The following is a 12,232-nucleotide window of genomic DNA, read 5'->3' on the forward strand; positions in this document are numbered from 1 at the left end:
AAACCATCAATATTAGATCCGTGGGTGTCCAACACCTGGCATTCCCATCAATCAGCTGTTTTGAGCACTGTGAACAGCTGGATGTGAACGGGGATGGAACAGAACAGCTCATTTCACATTGATGAATTCTGAAGCTCAGTTTCAATGTAAAAAACGTAACCCCCCAACGTATTCAAAATTTCTTTATGGAAATCTGTTATCCCTTCAAATGCTTCACATTAATGCAAATTGGAATGGAAAAAAAAAGAACCCCCATTTTTCCACAAAAATATTAGTTTAGCCCCAAGTTTTTCATTATCAAAGGGCTAATAGGTGAAAATGAACACCAATTTTGTTGTTGTCTCAAAACCCCATATGTGGTATGAAACTACTGTTTGGGCACACAGAAAGGCTCAGAAGGGAAGGGGCGCCATTTTACTTTTGGCAGGTCGTTTTAGTTGAATTTAGATTATGGACACCATGTCACATTTGCAGAGCCCCTGACAGGCCAAAACAACAGAAACCCAACAGAAGTGACCCGATTTTGGAAATTACACCCTTCAAGGAATTTATCTAGAAATGTAAATATCTTGGAGTCGCAGATAATGCACAGGATTTTAGTTTGCAGTGAAAAAATAAATATATTTTTTCCTCTAAAATGTTGATTAAGCCTCAAATTTTAAACAAACGTTTATATTAGAAAAAGACCTTATAATTAGAAAAACAATTTTTCCTGCATCCACTAATACCCCCCATGTGGTCAGAAACTACTGTTCACTGTGCAAAGATCAGAAGGGAATAGCTCTATTTTTTATTACCGATTTTGCTGGAATGGTTTGCTGATGCCATGTCCTATTCAAATCAAAAAGGTCCGTGGAGCCTCTGTTAGGAGTCTCAACACAGAAACCAGCCAGATATCCCTCCGGGAAGGGCCCAGCCAAGGGGTGACTCTTTTTAGGAGACCACCATAACCACCATATTAAGTGGCCCTTTTAGTCAATATCCAACTTTTTGACAAGTTTAAAGATATGACAAGGGAAATACCAAGGCCAGGTATCCATCCACAGACAGCTGTTTCGGGGTATTGCCCCTCATCAGTGTGGAGTAGGATTCTGGCTGGGTGGGAGCAATGCCTAGTAGATCAACAAAACAAAACAATCACTGATCTCGGGGAGACCAGCCAGAGAAAACACTGCCAGCAGCCAGCGAGGGCGCTCAAGACAGTGAAATCCTAGGTATATTGCCCCCTGGGAAATATGCAAATCAAAAAGGTCCGTGGAGCCTCTGTTAGGAGTCTCAACACAGAAACCAGCCAGATATCCCTCCGGGAAGGGCCCAGCCAAGGGGTGGCTCTTTTTAAGAGACCACCATAACCACCATATTAAGTGGCCCTTTTAGTCAATATCCAACTTTTTGACAAGTTTAAAGATATGACAAGGGAAATACCAAGGCCAGGTATCCATTCACAGACAGCTGTTTCCGGGTATTGCCCCTCATCAGTGTGGAGTAGGATTCTGGCTGGGTGGGAGCAATGCCTAGTAGACCAACAAAACAGAACAATCACTGATCTCGGGGAGACCAGCCAGTCCTATTGGCAGAGCTTCCGAGTTGCAGAAGCCCCTCAAACTGACCCCATTTTAATTTTACAAACTACACCCTCCAATGAATTCATCAATACATACAGTGAATATATAGACTACTCAGGTATTTCACAGGATTTAATACCATGTAACCATGAAGATAAAATAAAAATACATTTTTAAAACTAAAATGTTGTTTTAGCCCAAATTTCTTTTAATTTTTAAGTCCTATAAGGTAAAAATGGACCCTTAAATTTGTTACACAATTCTCCCGAATGCTGCAATACCCCATGTGTGGACTGAAGCTACTGTCTGGGCACATTGCTGGGCTTAGAAAGGAGGAGTACTATTTGACTTTTGGAACAGATTTTCCTGTAATAGTTTGCAGATGCCATTTACAGGGCTGTTTAGGTCCCAAAACATCAGAAACTCCCAAAAGTGATCCAATTTTGGAATATACACATGGGTGACTATTTTGACCTCCACAGGTGTTTTTCAGAAATAAGCATGATTTGGTGTTGGAGCGTGAAAATTACAGATACGATAGATAAGTGCCAAGAGAGATGAGCGGGTCATTTGAAATTCAAATTCACCAACTTCACCAAACTTTCCCCAAATATTCAAGTTGCGATGAATATATTTGTGTAAATTTCAATATTTTAAAGTCTGTAGTTGATTGGAAAACCCACTTGCGGAAAAAGAGAGAGAGCAAGAGACCCCAGCTGACCATAAGAGCTTACACTCTACAAAAGAGAGAGAGAGGACTCCACTGACCATAAGATCTTATACACTACAGAGGAGAGAGAGACAGGTCCACATAGATCATAAAAGCTTATACACTACAGATGAAAAGACAAGGAACCCTGCTGACCATATGAGCTTACAAACTGTAGGTGAGAGAGGACTCTGCTGACCATAGGAGCTTGCACTCTATAGAAGAAAAAGATCGAGAACCCTGCTGACCATAAGAGATTACACTCTACAGGAGAGAGAGAGACCACCCCACTGACCATAAGAGCTAACACTTTACAGGCGAGAGAGAGGGTGAGAACTCTGCTGACCATAGGCGCTTACACTCTATAGGAGAGATAGAGAGCACCCCACTGACCATAAGAGCTTACACTTTACATGAGAGAGACAGAGGATCATGCTGCCAATAAGAACTTACACTCTACAGGAGAGAGAGCAAGAGAGAGGACCCTGCTGATCATAAGAGCTTACACTCTACAGGAGAGCAAAATAAAACCCTGCTGACCATGAGAGCTTATACTCTATAGCAGTAATAGAGAGCGAGAACCCTACTGAGCATAAAAGTTTACACTCTCTACAGGACACAAACAGAGAAGAACCCCACTGACCATAAAGGCTTACACTGTATAGGAAAGAGTGAAGACCCAGCTGACTATAAGAGTTTACACTCCTTTAGCTTACATTCTGCAGGAGAGAAAGGACCTTGCTGACCATAAGAGCTTACATTCTACAGTGGAGAGAGAGATAGAGAGAGAAAGAACCCAGCTACTAATATAAGCATGCACTCTACAGGAGAGAGGCAACTTTGCTTACCATAAGAGCTGACAATTTACAGGCAGGAGAGTAAGAATGCACTAACCATAAGAGCTTACACTCCACAGAACATAGAGATAGAGGACCCAAACAACTCGGAGCTTACACTGTACAAGCGAGAGAAACCCACTGACAATAAGATTTTACACTTTACAGGCAAGAGAGTAAGGCTGCGCTAATCATAAGAGGTTTTACTCTACAGTACAAACTGAGAGGACCTCACAGATAGTAAGACCTAACACTATACAGGAGAGAGAGTGGACCCCGCTAGACACAGAGGACCCTGTACACCATAACAGCTTACACTCTACAGAAACGAGAGAGAGAAAACCTCGCTAACTACAGAAGACACAGCATATCATAAGATCTTACACTCTATAGGTTAGAGAGAGCAACAGAGATGGAGGTCCCTGATAACCATATGAACTTACACTCTGCAGGAGAGGGAGGACCTTGCTGACAATAAGTGCAAACACTTTAAAGGCAAGCGAGAAAGGACACGCTAACCATAAGAACTTACACTGTGCAGGACAGAGAGATAGAGGACCACAATGACTATAAGAGCTTACACTACATGAGCGAGAGAGAGGAACCCACTGACCATAAGAACTTACACTGTATATGAGAGAGAGAAGGAGAGAGAGCGGACCCCACTGACCCTAACAGCTTACACTTTACAGACAAGAGAGTAAGGACATGCTAACCGTAAGAGCTTACACTGTACAGGACAGAAAGAGAGGAACTCGCTGATCATAAGAGTTTACACTTTACAGGCAAGCGAGTAAGAATGCACTAACCATAAAAGTTTATACTCTACAGGGCAAAGAGAGAGAGGATCCCGCAGACCATAAGAGCTTACATTTTATAGGTGAGAAAGTGAGGAACTGTCGATCATAAGAGCTTTTAACCAACAGAACAGACAGAGGACCTTGCTAACCATAAGAGCTTACACTATACAAGAGAGAGTGGACCCCACTGACCATAAAAGGTTACACTCTACATGAGAAAAAGACAGGAGAGAGAAGACCCATTGACCAAAAGAAGTTATAAAATACAAGAGTGAGTGAGAGTACCCCACTGATTATAAAATCTTACACTTTGCAGGAAAGAGAGAGAGAACCCTACTGATCATAAGATCTTAGTATCTATGGGGAAGAGAGAGATGGAAGTCCCCAATAACCATTTAAACCTACACTCTGCTGGTGAGATAATACCCTGCTAACCATAATAGTATTCACTCTACAGGAGAGAGAGAGAGGGAGAGAGAGAAAGAGAGAGAGAGAGAGAGGACCCCGCTGGCCAAAAGAGCTAAAGGGGGCTTTACACGGTAGCGATATCTGTACCGATGTCGCTAGCGTGCGCACCTGCCCCCATCGTTTGTGCGACATGGGCTTACCGCTGCCCGTCGCGCACAAAATCGCGCTCCCCTGCCACACGGCTTACCTGCCCTGTGACGTCGCTCTGGCCGGCGATCCGCCTCCCGCCCACCTCCTCCTTCCGCATTGCCGGTGGAGGCAGGTAAGGAGATGTTCCTCGCTCCTGCTGTGTCACACACAGCGATGTGTGCTGCCGCAGGAACGAGGAACAACATCCCTAATGAGAGGTGAACAATTTTTTGTTTAAGGATGACCTCTCCGCCGCAAATGATTTTGGCCGCTTTTGCGATCGTTTTAGGTCGCACATAAGTATCACACGCTGTAATATCGTTAATGACGCCGGATGTGCGTCACTAACGACGTGACCCCGACGATAAAACATTAACGATATCATAGCGTTTAAAGCCCTCTTTACACTCTACAGGACAGAGAGACAGAGGACCCTATTGACCATAAGAGGTTACACTGTACAGATCAGTTCCCAGCTCCATTGACTAATGTAAGCAAGTTTTTTGGTGAAAAACTGTAAAGTGCAGGGTTAACATTTCCCTCAAAAGATAATCTATGATGTTCTATGACTCAAATGCGGTGTCTGTGCAAAATTTCATTTTTGTAAATGCGATGGTGCTGATCCCTTTAGCGGACATACATACATACACACTACATACATACATATATACACTCAGCTTTATATATTAGATGGGGGAAAGAATGATAATTGTAATTTCAAATATTTTTCCAAACTTTTTATTTTTTTGCTGCACTCTATTTCTTAACCCATCAGCTTTAGAGCTAGCTCTCTCCATACTTGGGAACTCTGACAAGGGCATTCTGCTGTTATGTGCCAAGAGATGAAAACGATATGTCACCTCATTCTACCCTACATGCACATCATTTCATTTGCATATCACGTCTAAAGTATTCCTCTATGCAACAGAGCAGCGTACTTGTTTCATAAAACTATGAAATCACTTGTGCTCTTTTAGCTGACACAATTGGTTTGTGAGACTGGAATGAGTTGACAGATTCCCTTTACAACACAGAAGACAAAGTAATATACAATGTAAAAAATAACAGAGATAGTAGAGACATGAAAAATAACTTTCGGATTTTTAGGCCTCATTCAGACATCTGAATTCAGGCAAAAAATTGTACAAGTGTTATCAGTGTGCTAGATCTGAGTTTCAATCAAATACCGAGCTGTTAGTGAACCTAGAATGATGACCAGAGAAGTCTGGCTACTCTAAATTATGCCCCCATAGTCCTCTGAGCGGTGTGATGTTCCCTTAGCCTTTTCATGGCATTGGCCATGTGGTCTCCAGACCAATCTTCAGCTATCATTGCATCCAAGATAAAAGCTCTACTCAGTCATTGTAGAGCAATGGTACCCATCATTTATTACCTGGAGAGCCACATTCAGTTCTGAGATGGTCACAAGCCACATCCAAACCTCCCCAAGGTAGTGACACCCTGCTATCGCCCCCTCAAAATAGTGACACCTAAACCCCATTACCAGTATAATGACTAGAGATGAGCGAACCGGTCCCGGTTCGGCTCGAGGCGGTTCGCCGAACGGGGGGTCTGGCTCGAGTTCGGCTCGTCGAACGTTCGACGAACCGAACTCGAGCCCATAGGAAACAATGGCAGGCAATCACAAACACAGTAAAACACCTAGAAAACACCCTGAAAGGTGTCCAAAAGGTGACAAACAACTCACAACATAACACAAACACATGGGAAAGTGACAAGGACATATACTCATGTGAAAACAAAACAGCTGGACAAGGAAAAAGAGGGAGACACACAGATATATGAGTATATGCAAAGAAACATCGATTCCATTATTGTGCAACTTGAGCCCTGCTCATTTTAGGCTTCCAATCTGGATAAATTGCCTGAGCTCGCCACGTACGCCTTGAGGATCTTGTCGTGTCCTGCAGCCAGCGTTCTCTCGGAACCTGTCTTCAGTGCTGCTGGGGGTCTGCTGGCAGATAAGCACACGTGTCTGTCCACTGACAATGTGGACCTGGCTCTCAGAGGACTTTTCTTCCCCTGGGTCAGCCAGGGGAGGCGAAAGGCACGCGTATTTTTGAGAGTGCTTCATGCAAAGCATCTTTTTCTTTGTCAAAAGGGGGGCTCAACCGATGCCAGTCAAGTGGGGTGTGTGTGGCCCAGTTAGTGGCAACGAGGGAGACTGTGGTTGGAGTCCCCTCGCTGTGTCTCTAAAAGAACCAAGATGAACAAGTCATGGCTCTCAGAGGACTTTTCTTCCCCTGGGTCAGCCAGGGGACGGGAAAGGCACGCGTATTTTTGAGAGTGCTTCATGCAAAGCATCTTTTTCTTTTTCAAAAGGGGGCTCAACCGATGCCAGTCAAGTGGGGTGTGTGTGGCCCAGTTAGTGGCAACGAGGGAGACTGTGGTTGGAGTCCCCTCGCTGTGTCTCTAAAAGAACCAAGATGAACAAGTCATGGCTCTCAGAGGACTTTTCTTCCCCTGGGTCAGCCAGGGGACGGGAAAGGCACGCGTATTTTTGAGAGTGCTTCATGCAAAGCATCTTTTTCTTTGTCAAAAGGGGGGGTCAACCGATGCCAGTCAAGTGGGGTGTGTGTGGCCCAGTTAGTGGCAACGAGGGAGACTGTGGTTGGAGTCCCCTCGCTGTGTCTCTAAAAGAACCAAGATGAACAAGTCATGGCTCTCAGAGGACTTTTCTTCCCCTGGGTCAGCCAGGGGACGGGAAAGGCACGCGTATTTTTGAGAGTGCTTCATGCAAAGCATCTTTTTCTTTGTCAAAAGGGGGGGTCAACCGATGCCAGTCAAGTGGGGTGTGTGTGGCCCAGTTAGTGGCAACGAGGGAGACTGTGGTTGGAGTCCCCTCGCTGTGTCTCTAAAAGAACCAAGATGAACAAGTCATGGCTCTCAGAGGACTTTTCTTCCCCTGGGTCAGCCAGGGGACGGGAAAGGCACGCGTATTTTTGAGAGTGCTTCATGCAAAGCATCTTTTTCTTTTTCAAAAGGGGGCTCAACCGATGCCAGTCAAGTGGGGTGTGTGTGGCCCAGTTAGTGGCAACGAGGGAGACTGTGGTTGGAGTCCCCTCGCTGTGTCTCTAAAAGAACCAAGATGAACAAGTCATGGCTCTCAGAGGACTTTTCTTCCCCTGGGTCAGCCAGGGGACGGGAAAGGCACGCGTATTTTTGAGAGTGCTTCATGAAAAGCATCTTTTTCTTTGTCAAAAGGGGGGGTCAACCGATGCCAGTCAAGTGGGGTGTGTGTGGCCCAGTTAGTGGCAACGAGGGAGACTGTGGTTGGAGTCCCCTCGCTGTGTCTCTAAAAGAACCAAGATGAACAAGTCATGGCTCTCAGAGGACTTTTCTTCCCCTGGGTCAGCCAGGGGACGGGAAAGGCACGCGTATTTTTGAGAGTGCTTCATGCAAAGCATCTTTTTCTTTGTCAAAAGGGGGGGTCAACCGATGCCAGTCAAGTGGGGTGTGTGTGGCCCAGTTAGTGGCAACGAGGGAGACTGTGGTTGGAGTCCCCTCGCTGTGTCTCTAAAAGAACCAAGATGAACAAGTCATGGCTCTCAGAGGACTTTTCTTCCCCTGGGTCAGCCAGGGGACGGGAAAGGCACGCGTATTTTTGAGAGTGCTTCATGCAAAGCATCTTTTTCTTTGTCAAAAGGGGGCTCAACCAATGCCAGTCAAGTGGGGTGTGTGTGGCCCAGTTAGTGGCAACGAGGGAGACTGTGGTTGGAGTCCCCTCGCTGTGTCTCTAAAAGAACCAAGATGAACAAGTCATGGCTCTCAGAGGACTTTTCTTCCCCTGGGTCAGCCAGGGGACGGGAAAGGCACGCGTATTTTTGAGAGTGCTTCATGCAAAGCATCTTTTTCTTTGTCAAAAGGGGGGGTCAACCGATGCCAGTCAAGTGGGGTGTGTGTGGCCCAGTTAGTGGCAACGAGGGAGACTGTGGTTGGAGTCCCCTCGCTGTGTCTCTAAAAGAACCAAGATGAACAAGTCATGGCTCTCAGAGGACTTTTCTTCCCCTGGGTCAGCCAGGGGACGGGAAAGGCACGCGTATTTTTGAGAGTGCTTCATGCAAAGCATCTTTTTCTTTGTCAAAAGGGGGGCTCAACCGATGCCAGTCAAGTGGGGTGTGTGTGGCCCAGTTAGTGGCAACGAGGGAGACTGTGGTTGGAGTCCCCTCGCTGTGTCTCTAAAAGAACCAAGATGAACAAGTCATGGCTCTCAGAGGACTTTTCTTCCCCTGGGTCAGCCAGGGGACGGGAAAGGCACGCGTATTTTTGAGAGTGCTTCATGCAAAGCATCTTTTTCTTTTTCAAAAGGGGGCTCAACCGATGCCAGTCAAGTGGGGTGTGTGTGGCCCAGTTAGTGGCAACGAGGGAGACTGTGGTTGGAGTCCCCTCGCTGTGTCTCTAAAAGAACCAAGATGAACAAGTCATGGCTCTCAGAGGACTTTTCTTCCCCTGGGTCAGCCAGGGGACGGGAAAGGCACGCGTATTTTTGAGAGTGCTTCATGCAAAGCATCTTTTTCTTTGTCAAAAGGGGGGGTCAACCGATGCCAGTCAAGTGGGGTGTGTGTGGCCCAGTTAGTGGCAACGAGGGAGACTGTGGTTGGAGTCCCCTCGCTGTGTCTCTAAAAGAACCAAGATGAACAAGTCATGGCTCTCAGAGGACTTTTCTTCCCCTGGGTCAGCCAGGGGACGGGAAAGGCACGCGTATTTTTGAGAGTGCTTCATGCAAAGCATCTTTTTCTTTTTCAAAAGGGGGCTCAACCGATGCCAGTCAAGTGGGGTGTGTGTGGCCCAGTTAGTGGCAACGAGGGAGACTGTGGTTGGAGTCCCCTCGCTGTGTCTCTAAAAGAACCAAGATGAACAAGTCATGGCTCTCAGAGGACTTTTCTTCCCCTGGGTCAGCCAGGGGACGGGAAAGGCACGCGTATTTTTGAGAGTGCTTCATGCAAAGCATCTTTTTCTTTTTCAAAAGGGGGCTCAACCGATGCCAGTCAAGTGGGGTGTGTGTGGCCCAGTTAGTGGCAACGAGGGAGACTGTGGTTGGAGTCCCCTCGCTGTGTCTCTAAAAGAACCAAGATGAACAAGTCATGGCTCTCAGAGGACTTTTCTTCCCCTGGGTCAGCCAGGGGACGGGAAAGGCACGCGTATTTTTGAGAGTGCTTCATGCAAAGCATCTTTTTCTTTTTCAAAAGGGGGCTCAACCGATGCCAGTCAAGTGGGGTGTGTGTGGCCCAGTTAGTGGCAACGAGGGAGACTGTGGTTGGAGTCCCCTCGCTGTGTTTTACATGCTTTTAGAAGGGCATGAAATGGCTTGGAGGTTGACTTTCATCATATGCAAACTGTTGGCTACCAAAATGCTGCCTTTCCAACAACTGTGGTTATAGGCAATGAGGAACATACTGATGAAGATGAGACGCAGATACCCGATTGGGATGACAACTTAAATATTCGGTCAGGGCAAGAAGAAACTCGGTCTGAGGGGTAGGGGAGTGCAAACACAACAATTGATGATTAAGTTCTAGATCACACCTACTGTCAACCCACAGTCAGACACTCGAGGAGGTCAACAGAGGCGGTGGAGGAGGATGCAACCGACGTCGAAGTAACCTGGCGCCTTCCTGGACACAGTCGGAGCACTGGTAGCACGTCTACAACTGCATCCTCAGCCACCACTCTGCCTCTGAGCATTATTCGGGGTGGATCAACAGGTCGCATGGCCTCTAAGCCTTGCCTAGCCAGGTCCTTTTTTGACATAGAAAAAGATCGCCCAAATTATGTGATCTGTAAAATTTGTCATGGTTCTCTTAGTAGAGGTCAAAACCTCAGCAGTTTGACAACTTCTTCCATGAATCGTCACATGAATAAATATCATATGGCCCGATGGGAAGCTCACCGTGCTGCAATGCGGCCTAGCGGAGCGAACCATCCACCGCCTGCCCCTTCCAGTGCATCCGCGCGCTCGTCATCTTCTAGGACTGTGGGGACAGCTGTCACACCTGTTTTTCCACCCACAACTTCCACCACTGTAACCGCAACAGGCAGTTTGCTTGGTAGGTCGTCAGTTGGTTTGGAAGGGGAAACAAGTGAGTGTGTACAGCTCTCTCAGACATCGATAGCACCAACTTTGGATGAAGGCAACATCATGTCTCCGCCTGCACTTTCCTCACAAAGCTGCATTTTTCCAGGGACACCCGACTCAACACCGTCTACACACAGCAGCCAGATCTCTGTCCCTCAGATGTGGTCAAATAAAAGGCCACTTCCTGCGACCCATGACAAAGCGAAGAGGTTGACTCTATCCCTCTGTAAGCTGTTGACTACAGAAATGCTGCCTTTCCGCCTAGTGGACACACAGGATTTTAGAGACCTTATGTCTGTCGCTGTGCCCCAGTACCAGATGCCTAGTCGCCACTACTTCTCTAAGAAAGGTGTGCCCGCGCTACACCAGCATGTCGCACACAACATCACCGCTTCCTTGAGAAACTCTGTGTGTGAACGGGTGCATTTCACCACCGATACTTGGACCAGTAAGCATGGACAGGGACGTTACATGTCGCTGACTGGCCACTGGGTAACTATGGTGATAGATGGTGAAGGGTCTGCTGCACAAGTCTTGCCGTCCCCACGACTTGTGTGTCAATCCTCTGTCTGTCCAAGTTCCGCCACTGCTTCTGCATCCTCCACCTCATCTGGGTCCTCCACCTCCGCCCCAAGCCTGCCTGGTTAGGCCACCAGCGTTCTCACTGCGCAGAAGGAATCACGCACCCCTCATTACTATGCTGGTAGCAGAGCGCAACGGCATCAGGCGGTCTTTAGCTTGACATGTCTTTGAAATAGGAGTCACACAGCGACTGAGTTGTGGGCAGCTCTGGAGACTGATTTTGATAAATGGTTGTCTCCACTCAACCTGCAGCCTGGTAAGGCCGTGTGCGACAATGCTGCAAACCTGGGTGCGGCCCTTCGCCTGGGCAAGGTGACACACGTGCCTTGTATGGCTCACGTGTTTAACCTTGTTGTCCAGCAATTTTTAACACACTATCCCGGCCTAGATGGCCTTCTGACCAGGGCACGGAAACTGTCTGCAGTGCTCACTTCCGCCGTTCAACCGCCGCACCTGAGCGACTTGCATCGCTCCAGAAGTCTTTCGGCCTGCCGGTTCATCGCCTGAAATGCGATGTGGCGACACGCTGGAATTCAACTCTCCACATGTTACAGCGACTGTGGCAGCACCGGCGAGCCCTGGTGCAATACGTCATGATGTATAGCCTGGGCCAACGAGATGCAGAAGTGGGGCAGATCACCCTGATGGAGTGATCTCAGATCAAGGACCTATGCACCCTTCTGCACAGTTTCGACATGGCGACGAATATGTTTAGCGCTGACAATGCCATTATCAGCATGACGATTACAGTCATTTACATGCTGGAGCACACGCTAAACACTATTCGTAGTCAGGGGGTGGGACAACAGGAAGGGGAGGAACTACAGGAGGATTCATATGCGCAAGACACAACAACATCACCAAGGTCCAGACGTTCATCATCACCAACGCGGCAGGCATGGGACCATGGGGGACAGGGATCAACAAGGGCGCATGGTAGCAGGTGAGATGTTGAGGAAGGTGCAGGAGGACATGAAGATATGGAGGACGAACTGTCCATGGACATGGAAGACTCAGCAGATGAGGGGGACCTTGGTCAAATTTCA

General features: G+C 47.3%; 1 protein-coding gene across 15 annotated transcripts in view; it reads right to left on the minus strand.

Annotated features, from left to right (window-relative positions):
- ADGRL3 (adhesion G protein-coupled receptor L3) overlaps nt 1-12,232 on the minus strand; it is a 1,180,558-nt gene that overhangs the window by 666,424 nt on the left and 501,902 nt on the right. The window lies entirely within an intron of this gene.

Source organism: Anomaloglossus baeobatrachus, chromosome 1, assembly GCF_048569485.1.
Source record: "Anomaloglossus baeobatrachus isolate aAnoBae1 chromosome 1, aAnoBae1.hap1, whole genome shotgun sequence".
Taxonomy (NCBI): Eukaryota; Metazoa; Chordata; class Amphibia; order Anura; family Aromobatidae; genus Anomaloglossus; species Anomaloglossus baeobatrachus.